At 48.3% G+C, this 19695-nt stretch overlaps 1 protein-coding gene across 3 annotated transcripts in view; it reads left to right on the top strand.

Annotated features, from left to right (window-relative positions):
- The window catches only part of ANXA11 (annexin A11), a 137943-nt gene that overhangs the window by 50161 nt on the left and 68087 nt on the right, over positions 1–19695 (top strand). Inside the window, exon 1 of one of the 3 annotated variants that reach the window (XM_008170532.4) lies at positions 16902–17513. The exons of the other annotated variants lie outside the window; for them this stretch is intronic. The gene's annotated coding sequence lies outside the window, so the exon portion shown is untranslated. Of the gene's footprint in view, positions 1–16901; positions 17514–19695 lie in introns of those variants that run through there. 3 annotated transcript variants of the gene reach the window in all.

The raw sequence follows: 19695 nt of genomic DNA on the forward strand, positions 1-19695 counted from the left end.
TTGTTTACCTGCCGCGTCCGCAGGTCCGGCCGATTGCGGCTCCCCGTGGCCGTGGTTCACTGCTCCAGGCCACTGGGGGCTGCTGGAAGCGGCGGCCAGTACGTCCCTCAGCCCGCGCCACTTCCAGCAGCCCCCATTGGCCTGGAGCAGCGAACCGCGGCCACTGGGAGCCGCGATCGGCCGGACCTGCGAACGCAGCAAGTAAACAAACCGGCCCGGCCCACCAGGGGCTTTCCCCACAAGTGGCATCCCAAGTTTGGGAAACACTGCTCTAGAAAGACAACTCACTGTTAAGCAGTAGCATATCAGCTATAGATGCATAACTGATTCATTAGATTAATGCTAGCGCAGCTAGCTGGGTACAACGTGATAATATGAAAGGCAATGGTTTCCTTGCTTAGCGTGAGTCTTGGAGTAGAGTAGGTGGGTGAAGAGGCTTTTGGGGAGCTGCATGGAAAATGCCACCGTTTTCCTTTGAATGTGGCAAGGACTCTTCCAGAGAGTCAGAGCCAAGTTATGGGAACAGTGTGCTACTTTTGTGGAAATAAAACGTACTCTAAATTGTTTCTGGTATTGTGCCCATAGAAATATGCCTACTACAGCTACATCTGGCTGTAATTTAAGGGCACGGTTCTGCAAGGTGCTGAGCACCCTCAACTCCTATTGAGGTCAGTGAGGCCCTCAAAACCTTCCGGGATCAGATTGAGTGTAACATAGGGTAAACTGAGGGCATCACAAGTTGCACAACAGCTGGTTTGAATAATATTTTACCCTTTAGTCCAGTTTTTTTTTTAAAATATGCATGGCTTTTCCCATGCCAATAGTAAACAGCATGCACCTTTACTATAGGTTGTGGAGAAATTTTTATGTGACAGGAGGAAATCTAATACAGTTGCCAGAGCTACCTGCTATCAGCCTAGAGCAGCATGCCCTACTTCCGCTTCAGCAGAGATTCATGCTGACATAGGGAAGGTGCTGGGGAAAAGTGTCTTCCTTTTTGCTCAGCACATTCCTTTCCAGCAACCTGCTGCTGGTGAAATATCCTGTTCCTGAACTTGCAAGGCTGTTGAACCTAATGCTACAGTTCAGCAAAGCACAAGCAGACTCCCACATTCCATGCACAGCCCTGGGAGTGGTTCACTGAAGAACAGGAAATCCTGTGCTCAACTCTTGACCCGATTCTTAAAATCCTTATTGTATGATAAGATGGCAAGAGGTGCTTGGAGGTCAGTTCACTATCCGTATCTAAGAGTCAGATGGGGAAAAGGGTTTAATCTTCTAGTTAAACTCCAACCATTAAACCCAAGCCCCACCCACAAACCTGGGGTAGCATTTTGGTTAAAATGATGGCAATAAAATAGTTAACAATATTGAAAGATAGACTAACATTAGCCTTCAGGGTTAACACCCCATTCAGATAAATGTGATCAGTTGAAGGTCCTCTAATGACTACTTCTGCATCCAGTACTGTCAACCCCAAGCACTCAAGTCAGGCCCCCCAAGTGCATGAGATTTTTAAAAATAATAAATTTGAGGTTCTTTATACTTTGGGCAAGGTTGCCTCTGGAATTAGAAACTTCTGTTTTAAAATGGAAGCTGAAATTTTCAGCTTCCATCAGGAGACTCCAGGAGTTGGGGCTTTAAGAAAAACACCAACTATCACGAGACTCCTGATAAAATTGCATGAATTGCCAATATAAAATCTGTAGAAATGGCTGGGCATTTGGGCCAGTACCAGCCTGGTCCTTCTACTATACTCACCTGACCATTTACCCCCCAAAAATTGCACAGTGCAATTTGAAAATTAAAGGCACAGTATACTCTCAATTATCCAACTAGGTTGGGGGACATGGATTTTATTGACTAATTTGGACTCCAGATAATCAAGACGGCAGGAGCCATTGAGCCTCCCCCGCCTCCATGCCTTCCTCCCCTTTGCAGTTTGATGGGAGGTCTCTGCTCAGCCCCCTTCACTCAGTTATACCCAATCTCTGCAGGCGCAAGGTGTGGGGCAAAGCAGGAAAGAGACCCCTGGCCAGGACTCTGCTCTGCCCCCCCAAGACCACAGCTTTCCCTGAACCTTGCGTCAGACAGGGACGTGGGGCTGCAGAGGGTTCCCTGCACTGCCTCAGGAACTATTCAGCAGCAGGAGGCCACCCCTATGGCGGGGGGCTCAGCCTCTTCACAGTCCTGGCTGGACAGTCCTCTGTTCAAATATCCTAACCACTGAATTATCCAAATCCCTTCCTAGCCCCCCAGCATGAGATATGTGGGGTGCAAGGAAGGGATTGGGATAAAACAGATAATAGGGTTACAAATGTAACTAGATTAGATTTCAGGACTGAATGTGATTATGCAGAACCTATGGCCTTAGGCAGAAGAGCCAAGTGAGTTGCATAAGGAGCAATAACAGGAAAAGTTCAGCTGGCAGCTTGTTAAGGGAAATTATAGAGCAATCAAAACTGCAGAGGGCTGAGCCAGTCCCTTCTAGGGATAGTGTATGATGCTGAGTGTGAAGTCTGCAGCAAAAGCTGGATTATGTCCGGTAAGGTAGTAAAACACTGCGCAACCCCATTGTAATTTGAATATTTGAATAAAATATGATTTTGAATGGAGATGTTCATATTAATTAAATGGAAGCAGGCAGCAATTCCATCTGTTACACCTTAATGAATTAACTTCAAGAACCTTAATCTGCTTCTCACAGAAAGATAGATTTTTTTTTTACATATATATGCTGCATAAATTGAAGTGTCTAATTAGCTCCTTTCCTAATATTTGAGTGAATTTAGTAATGGTGAAAGACGCCAGAATGACAGCCCTGGAGGCCAAAGCCTCATGTGTGATTGCCTGTTTGGAGAGAAAGCTAATGTATGTGCAGAACAGGGCCGGCTCTAGGCACCAGCAAAACAAGCTGGTGCTTGGGGCGGCACATTTTTAGGGGCGGCATGGCCGGCGCCAGAATGCCGCCCCTAAAAATGTGCCCCGGCCGCCCTAGCTCACCTCCGCTGCTGCTGCCACGGCGCGCGAAACAGCTGATTCACGCGCCGCTACTCGCCCTCCCTCCCAGGCTCTCAAGCGGCCAAAATTGTTTTTGCTTTGGGCGGCAAAAATCCTAGAGCCGGCCCTGGTGCAGAATAAGGCTTTGCAGCAAGAATTCTATAACAGGGCACTGGAATGGGGGGACCCAGGAGGCCATGGCTCCATTACTTTTCTTACTGGCCTTAAGGGCGAGCAGTGGGGGAAAGTGGGCAGAGCAGGAGGCGGGGCCTTGGGGGAAGGGGCAGCGTGGGGGCAGGGTCACAGTTCTGGCACTGGTGGCCCCCCACTTTTAGGAAGCTTTCATGGCTCCTGTTCTATAAGAATGTTTACTATACAACTCTCTAAAACTATTAGGTATGGACCTTGCCCCTGTTACCATAGTATCTGAGCACTGCACAGTCTTCCAGGTATTTATCCTCCCAACAGCCCTGTAAGGAAGGGGGAAGTACTGTTATCTGTATTGATAAAACAATGGCACAGAGAGGCAAAATTACCTGCATAAGGTCTCACAGAAAGTCTTTGGCAAAGCAGGGACTGGAATCTAGATCTCCTGTGTCCTCGGTTGGTGTTCTAACCCCTAGATACAGCCTTCCTCTCTCAGACATACCTTGTGTAGCTCCTGGATTTATTGACAATGGCCCAGAATTCTCAAGCCTTTTAATTCTATTTTGTGGTGGGTTTTGTTTTAATTTGAATGAGTAAATTGTTGCGTTTATCTTTGAGCTTTTCAGCATCTGAATGTGCAGCAGGACAAGTGAAAGTGCTGCAAAATGTAGGCAAGTGAAAGCAGTGTATGCCTCCATGGAAAAAGGAAGGAAGACACTAGGGGTATGTCTACACTATGGGATTAATCCGAATTTATATAATTTGAATTTTGGAAACAGATTATATAAAGTCGAATGTATGTGGCCACACTAAGCACATTAATTCGGTGGTGTGCGTCCATGTACCGGGGCTAGCGTCGATTTCTGGATCACTGCACTGTGGGTATCTATCCCAAAGCTATCCCATAGTTCCGGCAGTCTCCTCCACCAATTGGAATTCTGGGTTGAGATCCAAATGCCTGATGGGGCCAAAAACATTGTCGCGGGTGGTTCTGGGTACATCCTCCCCCGTCTCCAGGGAAGCAACGGCAGACAACCGTTTCGCGCCTTTTTCCTGGGTGAACAGTGCAGACGCCATCCCATGGCAAGCATGGAGCCCGCTCAGCTCAAGACAGCAGTCATGAACGTTGTGAACACCTCATGCGTTATCGTGCAGTTTATGCTGAACCAGAACCTGCAAAAACAGGCGGCGAGGAGTAGGCTACGGCAGTGCGGCGGCGAGAGTGATGAGAATATGGACATGGAATTCTATCAAACCGCGGGCCCCGGTGCTTTGGAGATCATGCTGTTAATGGGACAGGTTATAGCCGTGGAACGTCGATTCTGGGCCCGGGAAACAAGCACAGACTAGTGGGACCGCATAGTGTTGCAGGTGTGGGACGATTCCCAGTGGCTGCGAAACTTTCGCATGTATAAGGGCACTTTCTTGGAACTTTGTGACTTGCTTTCCCCTGCCCTGAAGCGCCAGAATACCAAGATGAGAGCAGCCCTCACAGTTGAGAAGCGAGTGGCAATAGCCCTGTAGAAGCTTGCAACGCCAGACAGCTACTGGTCAGTTGGGAATCAATTTGGAGTGGGCAAATCTACTGTGGGGGCTGCTGTGATGCAAGTAGCCAAAGCAATCACTGAGGTGCTGCTACGAAAGGTAGTGACTCTGGGAAATGTGCAGGTCATAGTGGATGGCTTTGCTGCAATGGGATTCCCTAACTGTGGTGGGGCGATAGATGGAATCCATATCCCTATCTTGGCACCGGAGCACCAGGGTACCCAGTACATAAACCGCAAGGGGTACTTTTCAATGGTGCTGCAAGCACTTGTGGATCACAAGGGACGTTTCACCAACATCAACGTGGGCTGGCCGGGAAGGGTTCATGACGCTCGCGTCTTCAGGAACACTAATCTGTTTAAATGGCTGCAGCAAGGGACTTACTTCCTGGACCAGAAAATAACCGTTGGGGATGTTGAAATGCCAATAGTTATTCTTGGGGACCCAGCCTACCCCTTAATGCCATGGCTCATGAAGCCATACACAGGCAGCCTGGACAGGAGTGAGGAGCTGTTCAACTACAGGCTGAGCAAGTGCAGAATGGTGGTAGAATGTGCATTTGGCCATTTAAAAGGTCGCTGGCGATCGTTACTGACTCGCTCAGACCTCAGCCAAACCAATATCCCCATTTTTATTTCTGCTTGCTGTGTGCTCCACAATCTCTGTGAAAGTAAGGGGGAGACCTTTATGGCGGGGTGGGAGGCTGAGGCAAATCGCCTGGCTGCTGATTACGCGCAGCCAGACACCAGGGCTATTAGAAGAGCACACCAGGAAGCGTTGTGCATCAGAGAAGCTTTGAAAACCAGTTTCATGACTGGCCAGGCTACAGTGTGAAATTTCTGTTTGTTTCTCCTTCATGAAAACCCGCCCCCTTTATTGACTCATTCTCTGTAAGGAACCCACCCTCCCCTTTCCCCCAGCTTGCTTTCAAAGGAAATAAAGTCACTATCATTTAAAACTCATGTATTCTTTATTAATTGATTATAAACATAGGGAGAGAACCAACAAGGTAATCTGGGTGAGGTTTGGGAGGAGAATAGGAGGGAAATAAAAGGCCACTGAAAAAATTCAATATAATGACAGCCTTTTGGTTGGGCTGTCCACTGGGGTAGAGTGGGAGGGTGCACTGCATTCTTACACGTCTGGGTGAGGAGAATATGGAACATGGTGAGGGGGGAGGGAGGTTATACAGCGGCTGTAGCGGCAGTCTGTTATCCTGCTGCCGTTCCTGAAGCTCCACCAGACGCCGGAGCATGTCCGTTTGATCACGCAGCAGCCCCAGCGTTGCCGCCTGCCACCTTTGATCTCGAGCGTCCCTCATGACCTCACGTTCACTGGCATCTTTCCTAAATTTAGATACCATGTCCTTCCACTCATTCAAATGAGCTCTTTCATTGCGGGTGCATTCCATTATTTCCGTGAACATCTCGTCTCGCGTCCTCTTTCTCCACCGCTTTATCTAAGATAGCCTTTGGGACGGAGGAGGGAGGCTTGAAAAATTTGCAGCTGCTGGAGGGAGGGTTGAAAAAAAGGAGAGAAGTTTTTAAAATGATACATTTTACAGAACAATGCTTATACTCTTTCATGGTGAATAACACTATTCACATTACATAGCACATGTGATTTCAGTACAAGGTCGCATTTTCTATCTTAATATTGAGTGCCTGTGGCTTTGGTGTTAGAGATCACAGACGCAGGTCCGGGCAACAGAATTCAGCTTGCATGCGGCCATGGTAAGCCATTGTCTTTCGGCTTCTGCGCCCTCCTTTCCCACATACCAAGCAAAGCTCGTTGACTGCTGCAGTTTTCCTGTTAACCTTCACCAGCAGAAAACAAACTAACCCCCCCCCATCCAATTCTCTGGGCGTATCGCTTTATCCCTCCCTACACCACGTGGCTGGTATCAGGGAAGATCCCTGCAGAAACCAAACTAACCTCCTGCCTCCCCTCCCGCCATGAATTATCTGAGATGATCGCTGTATCCTCCCCCACTGCGTGGCTGGTAACAGGGAAGATCCCTGCTAGCCAAACACGAAAAGCTCAGGGCCAATTCCCCCGCCCCCCCCCCCCCCCCCCCCCGTGCTTGGCTAACTGCAGGGAAGGATTTCTTTTCAGCCACAGGCAAACAGCCCAGTAGGAACGGCCACCTCTGTCCCCTTAATTAAGTTCCCGTATTTCAACCAGGTTACCATGAGCGATATCACTCTCCTGAGGACTACACAGCGAGATAAAGAACGGATGTTGCTTGAATGCCAGCAAACTCCGGGACCATACGCTGCCAGGCTTTGTCATGCAATGATACCAGATTACTTGCTGCAAGCATGGCGTGGTCAAGTGTCCTACCATGGAGGACAGAATAAGGCTGCACTGCCCAGAAACCTTGTGGCAAGGCTTTTGGAGTACCTCCAGGAGAGCTTCACGGAGATGTCCCTGGAGGATTTCCGCTCCATCCCCAGACACGTTAACAGACTTTTCCAGTAGCTGTACTGGCCGCAAATGCATCCCAAGTCCTCAGGGCAAAGTAATCATTAAAAAATGTTTGCTTTTAAAACAAGTTTTATATTTTAAAAGGTAAACTCACCTGAGGTCCCTCCCATGGGGTCATGGTCTTGGATACTGGCTTGGGAGGGTTGGGAGGGTACTTCAGTCAGGCTGAGAAAAAGATCCTGGCTGTTGGGGAGAACGGAGTGCTGGGTGCTCTCTGCAAGATCGTCCTCTTCCTCCTCCTCCTCCTCCTCTTCCCCATCAGCAGAATCCTCAGGTGTAGCTGATGAGATTATCCCCGCCTCGGAATCCACGGTCAGAGGTGGGGTAGTGGTGGTGGCCCCCCCTAGAACTGCATGCAGCTCGGCGTAGAAGCGGCATGTCCGCGGCTCTGACCCGGAGCGACCTTTGTTTTTTGATAGGCTTGTCTGAGCTCCTTGACTTTCACGCGGCACTGATCTGAGTCCCTATTGTGGCCTCTCTCCATCATGCCCTTGGAGATTTTTTCAAAAGTTTTGGCATTTTGTCTTTTCAAACGAAGTTCTGCTAGCACTGAATCCTCTCCCCATATAGCGATCAGATCCAGTACCTCCCGTACGGTCCATGCTGGTGCTCTTTTTCAATTATCGGCCTGCATGGTTACTTGTGCTGATGAGCTGAGCTATCTGTGGTCACCTGTGCTCTCCACGTTGGGCAAACAGGAAATGAAATTCAAATGTTCGTGGGGCTTTTCCTGTCTACCTGGCCAGTGCATCCGAGTTCAGATTGCTGTCCAAAGCGGTCACAATGGTGCACTGTGGGACAGCTCCTGGAGGCCAATACCATCGAATTGCGGCCACACTAACCCTAATTCGAAATGACAATATCAATTTTGGCGCTACTCCGCTTGTTGGGGTGGAGTACAGAAATCGATTTTAAGAGCCCTTTATTTTGAAATAAATGGCTTCGTTGTGTGGACGGGTGCAGGGTTAATTCGATTTAACGCTGCTAAATCCGAATTAAAGTCATAGTGTAGACCAGGCCTAGCTGTGAAATCACAGGTGTGTGTGATATGCTGCTACTACTGTTACCTAGCAGTTTCCCATTCCTAATCCCAGCATGCATACGCACAAGGGCATGGTCTGGTGAGGGGAAGGAATAAGGCTGGAGATTAAGGTTGGGGGAGCTTCCAGAAAAATGCAGGTGCAGCAGGAAATGGTGTCTCTGATTCAGTAGGTTGGGACTCTTCCCTTTGTATCCGTATTGAACCAATACCCTGGCATAATGTTAGGGGACAATAGGCTGCTGGAATTGCCGTGTTCCAGATGACATTTAAAAATGATGATCCTGATTACTTCTGGTCATTAAAGATCTTATAGCCCTTGTCATAGCAAAACACCTTGTAACAAGTCCTGGACCTGCCTTACACCTTGTGCTGTTTATTCCATCCTCTCCTTCCCTCAGGGCACGCTGGGATCTACAGCTGCCAGGAACCTTCTAGCTCTGTCTCTCTCCCCCAGACAGTGTCTTCTATATGTGAGCTGGACTCTGCTGGGTCCAGTGGTCTCTAGTGGCAGCTAGCAGCATTGCAGCCCATTTCTGTGAGGGAAAGGAAATTCTGCATGCACGTTACTTTCTGCAAAATTCTGCATGGCGCAGTGGTGCAGAATTCCCCCAGGAGTATACATTCTGTTCTGCCTGAGGGGACAGAGCCTGCCCTACTCCTACCTCCTCAGAAACACTCTGAAACCCTGCCCCACCAAGCTGAGCGTGCTACAATAGCAAGCAAGAGGGACCAAATGTCGCTCTCTCACATGCACGACTTCCCAACATCCCTCCCCCTGGCGGTGATTTATGTTTCTACCAGCTGCTCCAGGCACCCAAACTGACCTGCCTGCACTGCCAGGGAGGGGCACGTGACCACTCTTGTGGCTTCCCTTTGCTTCCCCATCAGAAGTCATTTTTCCATGGGGAAACAAAGAAATCTGTGGGCAACATGAATTCTGCACAGGCGCAGTGATGCAGAAATCCCCCAGGAGTAATTCATCTTTAGTATTTTGGGTTTTTTCTCTAGATCAGGAGAAAATCAAGGGCTGTTCATTGATAGGTAGTTACCGTTCATGGGCTGTTTATTGATGTGACATTTGGATCTGAGAGCTAGGGAAGAAGAAGGAGGAGCAGGGGAGGGGGGACATGTACAGACAGCTCATTGGATTTGCTGTGGGCTGTCAAATTCTATCCTGGTAGTCTGCTGAGTGAAGTATTTTAAGGATCATACAACAAGGAGTTTGAGTAGTATCAGTTGAAGTTGAGGTGGAGGAGCCAATCCTTACTAAGTGACCCACAGAATGAAAAGCCAGAGCTTCACTACCCTGAACTGTATACAACACAACAGGAAGGTAACATACTGCTTTTTGAGTATTAAAAAACTTAGCTGCTCTATACTCAGACTGACTCCAAGATCTGGGGCCCGAGCCACAAGCCAATATGGCCTTTGCTTTAATCTAACCATGCTTTCAACTGAGCTCTTTCTGTTTTGGGGCTACGTTCAGACCTTAGACCTACTTGTTTCAAACCAAACTTGGGGGTAAAATCGCAAACATCCTTACAGGTTCAATGGTGAGATTCCTACTGACTTCACTGGACTCTGGATCTGGCCGTAACTGTGCTGCATCTCACAAGGCTCTAGTAGCATTGTGCTTCCCGTATCTCCAGCACAATGAGAAAATCTCATTGTTACTGTTTACCAATTGGTTCAAACTCACCATGCAGCTCTTACAAGCCCCTTAGGTAGTTTAATGGCCCCCGTCTCCAAATGTTGCTATAGCCAGCAAATAAACTAGCTAGAAAAAGAAAATGAACACTGTAGTGCAGCAGCTCCAAATGGCAGAGCCAATGAGTTACAGTTATACAAGGGACAATTTTATATCAAAGCTACCTAAGGAGCCTGTACTCTGAGGGTAGCATTCCTGTGGGGAGACGTCCAGAAATGCAGTGCATTAACCAAATGCCTCCCTCCCTGCCTGTATGAAAGGGCAGTCAGTGAGCTCGTCCTACAATGGTTTCCTTGTCCAGAATTATTCCACAGACTGCCACAGCCGCCCCAGTTCCTGTTTGTGAATATTGTGCTAGTGAGAGTTGACTGATGGACAACCTTAGAGACTGAATCCCTCTCTCTATCCACGAGGACTGCCAAATCATACTCCTAATTAAGTCAATGGAAATTTGCCATTGATTTCAAGGCAAGAGGGACTGGGCTTGGAACAGATACAGTACCGAATGCACTTCTGCAAGCTGCCTCCTATTGCCTGGCCAACATACCTGAAGTTTGACAGTCTGGGTGTGGTGGTAGCTAGATCTTGTCTACATAAGGGAAGTTGCACCAGTTTAACTTAGTATGATTTTAAACCAGTGCAAAGCCATGTGTGGAAACTCTTACTGTGGTTTAAGATTGGTTTATAGTGGATTAGCTTTAGTCAGTTGGGAACAGGATTAAGCTAAACCAAAATAAGTCACTTCTTAAACTGGAATAAGAGTGTTCACAAGGGGTTGCACTGGCTTAAAGACTAGTTTAAATCAAACTTTCTCAAGTGGACGAGGCCTCAGTCTGCATGCCCATTCAATCCTTGTCAGGAGGATGCCAGTTAGCCCTGGTCTACACTACGAGTTTAGGTCGAATTTAGCAGCATTAGATCAATTTAACCCTGCACCCGTCCACAAGACAAAGCCATTTTTGTCGACTTAAAGGGGTCTTCAAATCAATTTCTGTACTCCTCCCCGATGAGGGGATTAGCGCTGAAATCGACATCGCCGGGTTGAATTTGGGGGTAGTGTGGACGCAATTCAACAGTATTGGCCTCTGGGAGCTATCCCAGAGTGCTCCATTGTGACCACTCTGGACAGCACTCTCAACTCAGATGCACTGGCCGGGTAGACAGGAAAAGCCCCGCGAACTTTTGAATTTTATTTCCTGTTTGGCCAGCGTGGCAACCTGATCAGCACAGGTGACCAGGCAGAGCTCATCAGCAGAGGTGACCATGGAGTCCCAGAATCGCAAAAGAGCTCCAGCATGGACCAAATGGGAGGTACTGGATCTGATCGCTGTATGGGGAGATGAATCCATGCTATCAGAACTCTGTTCCAAAAGACAAAATGCCAAAATATTTGAAAAAATTTCCATGGGCATGAAGGACAGAGGCTATAGCAGGGACCAGCAGCAGTGCTGTGTGAAACTTAAGGAGCTCAGGCAAGCCTACCAAAAAACCAAAGAGGTCCGGTTCAGACCCCCAGACATGCCGCTTCTATCATGAGCTGCATGTAATTCTAGGGGGTGCCCCTACAACTACCCAACCCTGTATGTGGACTCCTGCAAGGGAGTCTCAAGCAACAGGGATGAGGATTTTGGGCACGAGGAAGATGATAGCGCACAGCAGGCAAGCGGAGAAACCATTCTCCCCAACAGCCAGGAACCGTTTATTACCCTGGAGACATTACCCTCCCAACCCGGGCTCCCGGACCTTGAAGGCGGAGAAGGCCCCTCTTGTGAGTGTACCTTCGTAAATATAATACATGGTTTAAAAGCAAGTGTGTTTAATGATTAATTTGCTCTGAAGACTTGGGATGTAGTAAAGCTACTGAAATGCAGTCAAGCATCATCCGTTCTTTATCTCTCTCTGTTATCCTCAGGAGAGTGATATCATTCATGGTCACCTGGTAGAAATAGGGGAATTTTATTAAAGGGACATCCAGAAGTTGTCCTTCCTGCTGAGCTGTGTGCCTGTGGCTGAAAAGAAATCATCCCCGCTGTTAGCCACGCAGTGGGGGGAGGGGTGAAGTGATCATCCCAGAGAATTGGGGGTGTGTATGTGTGTGGGGGGGGTTAGTTGGGTTTGTGCTGCACATTAACCTGAAAACCTTAGCCCCTCCTTCTAACTGGCCAACCCATTTTAAATAGTCAACCCAACTCTCCCTTTTTTCCTCCCACAACTGCAAATGTTTCAATGCTACCACTATCATCTCCGGCCCAGAGGCTAGCGCAAATAAGAAGGTGAAAAAAATGCACTTGTGATGAAATGTTCTCTGAGCTCATGCAGTCCTCCTGCACTGAAAGAGCTCAGCAGAATGCGTGGAGGCAAACAATGTCAGAGTCCAGGAAAGCAGAAAATGAACGCAAGGACAGGAGGGATGAGCGAGATGAGAGGTGGCGGCAGCGCAATGAGAGGAGACAGGATGCAATGCTGAGGCAACTGGGGGATCAAACCGATATGCTCCGGCGTCTGGCGGAGCTGCAGGAAAGGCAGCAGGAGCACAGACTGCCGCTGCAGCCCCTGTGTAACCGCTTGCCCTCCTCCCCAAGTTCCATAGCCTCCTCACCCAGACATCCAAGAATGGGGTGGGGGCCCCCTTCGGCCACCCAACCACTCAACCCCAGAAGACTGCTCAAGCAACAGAAGGCTGGCATTCAATAAGTTTAAAGTGCAGTGTGGCCTTGTCCTTCCCCCCCACCTTCTTCAACCACCCCACCTGGTGCTTCCCTCCTCCACCACCCCTCTCGGGCTACCTTGGCAGTTATCCCCCTATTTCTGTGACTAATTAATAAAGAATGCATGAATTTGAAACAACAATGACTTTATTGCCTCTGCAAGCGGTGATCGAAGGGGAGAGGGGAGGGCGGTTGGCTTACAGGGAAGTAGAGTGAACCAAGGGGCCAGGTTTTCATCAAGGAGAAACAAACAGAACTTTCACACCGTAGCCTGGCCAGTCATGAAACTGGTTTTCAAAGCTTCTCTGATGCGCAGTGCACCCTGCTGTGCTCTTCTAACCACCCTGGTGTCAGGCTGCGTGTAATCAGCGGCCAGGCGATGTGCCTCAACCTCCCACCCCGCCATAAACATCTCCCCCTTACTCTCACAGATATTGTGGCACACACAGCAAGCAGTAGTAATGATGGAAATATTGGTTTCGCTGAGGTCTAACCGAGTCAGTAAACTGCGCTTGCGCGCTTTTAAACGTCCAAATGCACATTCTACCACCATTCTGCACTTGCTCAGCCTATAGTTGAACAGCTCCTGACTTTCCAGGGTGCCTTGTATGCCTTCATGAGCCATGGCATTAAGGGGTAGGCTGAGTCCCCAAGGATAACTATAGGCATTTCAACATCCCCAGTGGTTATTTTCTGGTCTGGAAAGTAAGTCCCTTGCTGCAGCTGTTCAGACAGACCAGAGTTCCTGAAGGTGTGAGCGTCATGTACCTTTCCCGGCCATTCCATGTTGATGTTGGTGAAACATCCCTTGTGATCCATCAGTGCTTGCAGCACCATTGAAAAGTACTCCTTTCGGTTTATGTACTGGCTGCCTTGGTGCTCTGGTCCCAAGATAGGGATATGGGTTCCATCTATCGCCCCACCACAGTTAGGGAATCCCATTGCAGCAATGCCATCTACTATGACCTGCACATTTCCGAGAGTCACTACCTTTGGTGGCAGCACCTCAGGGATTGCTTTGTCTACTTGCATCACAGCAGCCCCCACAGTAGATTTGCCCACTCCAAATTGATTACAGACTGACTGGTAGCTATCTGGAGTTGCAAGCTTCCAGAGGGCTATCGCCACTCACCTGTGAACTGTGAGGGCTGCTCTCATCTTCGTATTCTTGTGCTTCATGGCAGGGGAAAGCGAGTCACAAAGTTCCATGAAAGTGCCCTTACGCATGCGAAAGTTTCGCAGCCACTGGGAATCATCCCAGACCTGCAACACTATGCGGTCCCACCAGTCTGTGCTTGTTTCCCGGGCCCAGAATCGGCGTTCCACAGCATGAACCTGCCCCATTACCACCATGATGTCCAAATTGTCAGGGCCCATGCTTTGAGATAAGTCTGTGTTCATGTCCTCATCACCGCGCTGCTGTCACCTCCTCGCCTGCTTTTGCAGGTTCTGGTTCTGCATATACTGCAGGATAATGTGCGAGGAGTTTACGGTTCTCATAACTGCCGCAGTGATCTGAGTGGGCTCCATGATTGCCGTGGTATGGCGTCTGCAGGAGAGCAGAGTGGCAGTGGAAGCGTGACGATGGTTTGCAGCCCTATTGTACCGTCAGCTGCCAGAGCAGGAGAGCAGAGTGGCAGCGGAAGCATGATGATGGTTTTCAGCCCTATTGTACCATCTGCTGCCAGCAGCACCCAAGACACAACAGTGGCGGCTGAGTGAATGGGCTGTACACTTGCCGTGGTATTGTGTCTGCATGGGAAAAAAGGTGCGAAACGATTGTCTGCCGTTGCTTTCCTGGAGGGAGGGGCGACTGACGACATGTACCCAAAACCACCCGCGACAATGTTTTTGCCCCATCAGGCAGTGGGAGCTCAACCCAGAATTCCATTGGGTGGCGGAGACTGCGGGAACTGTGGGATAGCTACCCACAGTGCAACGCTCCGAAAGTCGACGCTAGCCTCAGTACTGTGGACGCACTCCGCCGACTTAATGCGCTTAGTGGGGACACACACAATCAACTCTACAAAATCGCTTCCTAAAAAAATCGACTTCTATAAATTGGACCAAATTTTGTAGTGTAGACATACCCCAAGATTATTGGACACTGTGATGTAGGAACTGGACTAAGACCAGGACCATTGACCTACATTTTCTTTTTTCAGATTTGTCGGGCTCTGCTCAAAATGACTTCCAATGAAAAAGGAGGGGAAGCGAGCATTAGGCCTGAGAAGTGTTCCATACTCAGTCTCTTCTTCTGTGGAAAAGGAGGATCAAATGAAACGAGACTTTCTTACAGTAACCTTAACTTAGCCCTTCTGTGTTCAATCTTCTATGACAACTGGGCATTGTGGCATGTGGTGTCATTCAGCATAAATGCTATGTAGCTCATTATTATTTGTGTTACCATAGCATCTGCCACAGTTCAGGGTAACCACACCTGTATTTCCCCTTCTGTGTTCCAACAAAGGGCACCACTCTAAGCTTCTGGCTCCTCAGTTGTCTCCTCTCGTCTCATGTCTCTCTCACTCCTCACTGGGTTTTTTTCAGGCAGCGCAGTTCCTTGCGTACATTGTGATATCCCCAGCAAGCCAGACTGCCAGACTCTGTGCTTTGCTTTCTCTTTGAAAGCTATGAACAGCTATAATTGCCAGAAATCACAAGTTACCACACAGCTCTTTATAAGTAAACACTTTATTCTTATGATTAAAGCATTACAGAGAAATCATATAAAAAAACCCAATAGAAGTTCCTATACTCATGCTAAAAGCTTACCACCAGTCTCCCAGTGGTCTTTAACTTCATCATAGATGTTGTGTGTGGAATCATTGCACATTCAATGTAGGCTCACATTGGATGACATGAATACATGTTAGCCACATTGTGAAGAGTGGATGGGTGGCCAAATGCGGCCCACAGCACAGCCCTGCAGTGTAGCACCTCCATGGCTGCAGCTCTAGTTCATAGGCTGGTCTATTGGTCATAGTATCACCACACCACTTACTCCTCAGTGATAACACCTCACACAACTGTTGACACTGTGGCCCTTCTGATAAGCCTTACTCCTCATTTGGGCCAGCAGAAGAAACTTCTCCACAGGCAAAGGCTCTGCTGTGCACAAACTCCTCCCACAGCTCCGACCAGTACAGCCCAACTATGTAGCATAAGTGGCATGGATGAGCCCACTGCACAAAGATGAATTTCACCCTCCGTGAAATAACCCATTTTTGTGCATATATATAAGGGGGGGCAGAGTTAAGGTTGAAACTCTAACTCTGGATGGTTTGACTTTAACTTTACAACTGAGACTTTGAGTTGGTGTCTTTTGGTGTTTTTAATTTATTTTATTTTTTGCTAGTAATATGCAGAAAGGTTGAATTTCACCCAGAGTGCAGGGACTCTCTCCTACCTCTAGTCAGCAATGTTACCTAAACTGGGACTTTGACAAAAGAAATTTTAACTGGAGAATTCTCTGCGTTATTTATTTTTTTGGTATGACTTTCTAAATATTTGGATTTCTATGAGATCAGTCTTGCTCATCTTTGTTAAAGTGCTGTGAGATCTACTGATGAAAAATAATATATAAGAGCTAAGTATTATTATTTGGTTATATCTAGAGCCACATGTTGCACTGAATATTTAAACCAACCCTAGAATGGCCTGTTGGCTTAGTTACCTTGCTCTCCATGTTCATAACACCCAGTCTGTCCTCTAACTTACTTACTCTCCCTAGAGTCTGTACCCTCTGTGTTTTGGGATTCTTGTTTCCCCAAAGGTCCCTGACCTTTGCTTTTCTTTGCTCTCTGCCATTGTGCAAACATATGCCTCCTTTTCACTCTGCCAGCTACTTAGCTTCATCTCCTGGTCTCTGGAGCAGTGATTTTGATACTGCAGCCCAGTTACTACAGTACATACCTCCTAAGCCATACTGCTCCTATCACATGATGCTTCCACATTCCCCTTGGTCCATATGTGCCTAAGTGGTACAGTTAATATAGCTCCCAGCAATATGAGGCTACTGCACCATTACTTCTATGTACCAATCTCTTTGGAGCAGGGCCAATCTTTGTTCCGTGCTTGTACAGAGCTTAGTAGAATGGAGTCCTGATCCATGGCACTATAAAGAATAATTATTATTGTGTGTGTGAAAGGATAGGAGTGGAGTGGTGACTTAGTGAGGGAGGGACTGGGTTCTCAACTTCTAGAGGGCTATCAAAAAGCCTGACCAAATACTTTGGTCTGACCTATAGCCTGTGCAACCTCAGGGTGACTTCACCGAGGCTGGGGAGGGTTCAATCAGCTGAGAGTTAGTCAAAACGATGTTGCAAGAAAAAAATTGCATAAAATATTCCATCAGTTTCCTTTTAGGTTTAGTGACAGTGGAAATGAAGCCTAGTACGTGGGAGGCCCCCTGACTCCACTTGCAAGTCACAGCGTAGTTATGTAGCCTATTTTCGGTGATTTTTCAAGCCGCACCCAGGCACTCGGGCGTGCAAACCCTTTGTAACACTGACCCTGCCTGGGCAGCCCCGAGCGCCCTGCCTGGATGGCAGCGGGAGGAGCAGGCGCTGGCGCTCGCCTGGGGCACAGCAGAGCTCGCCGGAGCACGGAGCGAGCCACACCTGCATTTTCCGAGCGGAGCAGCCCGCTGGGATAAGAGAGCCCCGCCCTTCCCCAGGCTGCAGGGCGCGCTGTCATGTTTTCCATTGCTGCTGCGGGCGAGTGAAACTCTCCTCCCCGCCCCGGGCCCTGCCGAGCCCACAGAGGGGAAGCAGGAAGAGCTCTTGTCGGCAGCTGCGGCTCCTCCTCCCCTAGAGCGCCTCGGCCCACAGGAGGAGCGGCCGTCTCAGCTTCCGGAGAGCCCCGCGTCCCCCAGGTAGGAGCCGGGGGTGCAGGGGTGGCGGGGCCCGGCGAGGCGCGCAGGCGGCTGGGGGCGCTGAGGTTGTCGGAGCGGGCTGGCAGGCGAGGCGGAGCGGCCGGGATAGGGTGACCAGATGTCCAGTTTTTATAGGGACAGTCCTGATTTTTGGGTCTTTATCTTATATAGACTCCTATTGACACCCCCCCCCCCCCGATTTTTCACATTTGCTGTCTGGTTACCGGAGGCGGGGAGCAGCACAGGAGCGCCTGCGGCACCTGGACGGGGCTGGGTGGGAACCCTTCCCCCTCCCCAGCTTCTCACCCCCTTCCTCTACTGCGCGCCCAGCCCCGACTGCAGTTCCCCGGCCCAGGCCGATCTCCCGGCAGCCAGAAGCGAAGGAACCTCCCACCCGCTGAAAGCCTGGGGAGCTGTAGGGGGGCAGAACCAGTGAGAGACCGACCGCCTTGGCTGCAGCGTACCCAGGGTTTCTGGTGTAGCTTGCCTGGGGGGTTACTGCGGTTGGGACTGCAAACTCGGGGGAGGGAGGGTGGACTGTCTTTCTGTGTCCTGCAGCACCTAACCACAGGCAGGCTGCAATGGAAATACATGTCAATTTCACTGCTCAGTAACTACTGCTAAAAGGACAGGAGGGGTATGTATGGGGGGGGGGGGGGAGTATAAGCTTCCATATTTACATCCCTCCCCATGCACACATTTTCCTACACTTCTTTTGGGCAGTAAGCAACAGTGTGATGTCATGTGGTTGCGTACGGGCCAGGAGAGTGGCTAATAAAAATAACCTTGTTGAAATATATTGTTAAACATTACATAGGTCATACATGTGCCTTTTAATCAGCGGAAAGTGTTTCCTCTTCACCTGAATTCCCTCCAGAGTGTTGTCACATCACTTGCTCTTCTTAGGCGTGTTGCATTTAATTTTAGAAAGGGGAACTACACAAAAATTGGGAGGTTAGTTAAACAAAAACTAAAAGTTACAGCACTAAAAGTAAAATCCCCTGCAAGCTGCATGGAAACTTTTAAAAGACACCATAACAGAGGCTCAACTTAAATGTATACCCCAAATTAAAAAACACAGCAAGAGAACCAAACAAGTATCACTGTGGCTAAACAACAAAGTAAAAGAAGCAGTGAGAGGCAAAAAGGCATCCTTTAAAAAGTGCAATTTAAATCCTAGTGAGGAAAATAGAAAGGAGCATAAACTCTGGCAAATGAAATGTAAAAAATATAATTAGGAAGTCCAAAACAGATTTTGAAGAACAGCTAGCCAAAGACTCAAAAAGTAATAGCAAAAAAAAATTTTAAGTACAGAAGCAGGAAGCCTGCTAAACAACCACTGGGGCCATTGGACGATCGAGATGCTAAAAGAGCACTCAAGGACAATAAGGCCATTATGGAGAAACTAAATGATTCTTGGCATCGGTCTTCACGGTTGAGGATGTGAGGGAGATTCCCAAACCTGAGCCATTCTTTTTAGGTGACAAATCTGAGGAACTGTCCCAGTTTGAGGTGTCATTAGAGGAGGTTTTGGAACAAATTGATAAACTAAACAGTAATAATTCACCAGGACCAGATGGCATTCACTCAAGGGTTCTGAAGGAACTCAAATATGAAATTGCAGGAATACTAACTGTGGTATATAACCTATCATTTAAATCAGCTTCTGTACCAAGTGACGGGAGGATAGCTAATCTGAAGCCAATTTTTAAAAGGGGCTCCAGAGGTGACCGTGGCAATTACAGGCCGGTAAGCCTGACTTCAGTACCGGGCAAACTGGTTGAAACTATAGTAAAGAACAAAATTGTCAGACACATAGATGAACATAATTTGTTGGGGAATAGTCAATACGGTTTTTGTAAAGGGAAATCATGCCTCACCAGTCTACTAGAATTCTTAGAGAGGGCCAACAAACATGTGGACACGGGGTGGATATAGTATATTTAGATTTTCAGAAAGATTTTCAGACCTTTGACGAAGTCCCTCACCAAAGGCTATTGAGCAAAGTAAGCAGTCATGGGATAAGAGGGAAGGTTTTCTTATGGATTGGTAACTGGTTAAAAGATAGGAAATAAAGGGTAGGAATATATGGTCAATTTTCAGAATGGAGAGAGGAGAATAGTGGTGTCCCCCAGAGGTCTGTACTGCGCCCAGTTCTATTCAACATATTCATAAATGATCT

The sequence above is a fragment of the Chrysemys picta genome, chromosome 7 (assembly GCF_011386835.1).
Source record: "Chrysemys picta bellii isolate R12L10 chromosome 7, ASM1138683v2, whole genome shotgun sequence".
Taxonomy (NCBI): domain Eukaryota; kingdom Metazoa; phylum Chordata; order Testudines; family Emydidae; genus Chrysemys; species Chrysemys picta.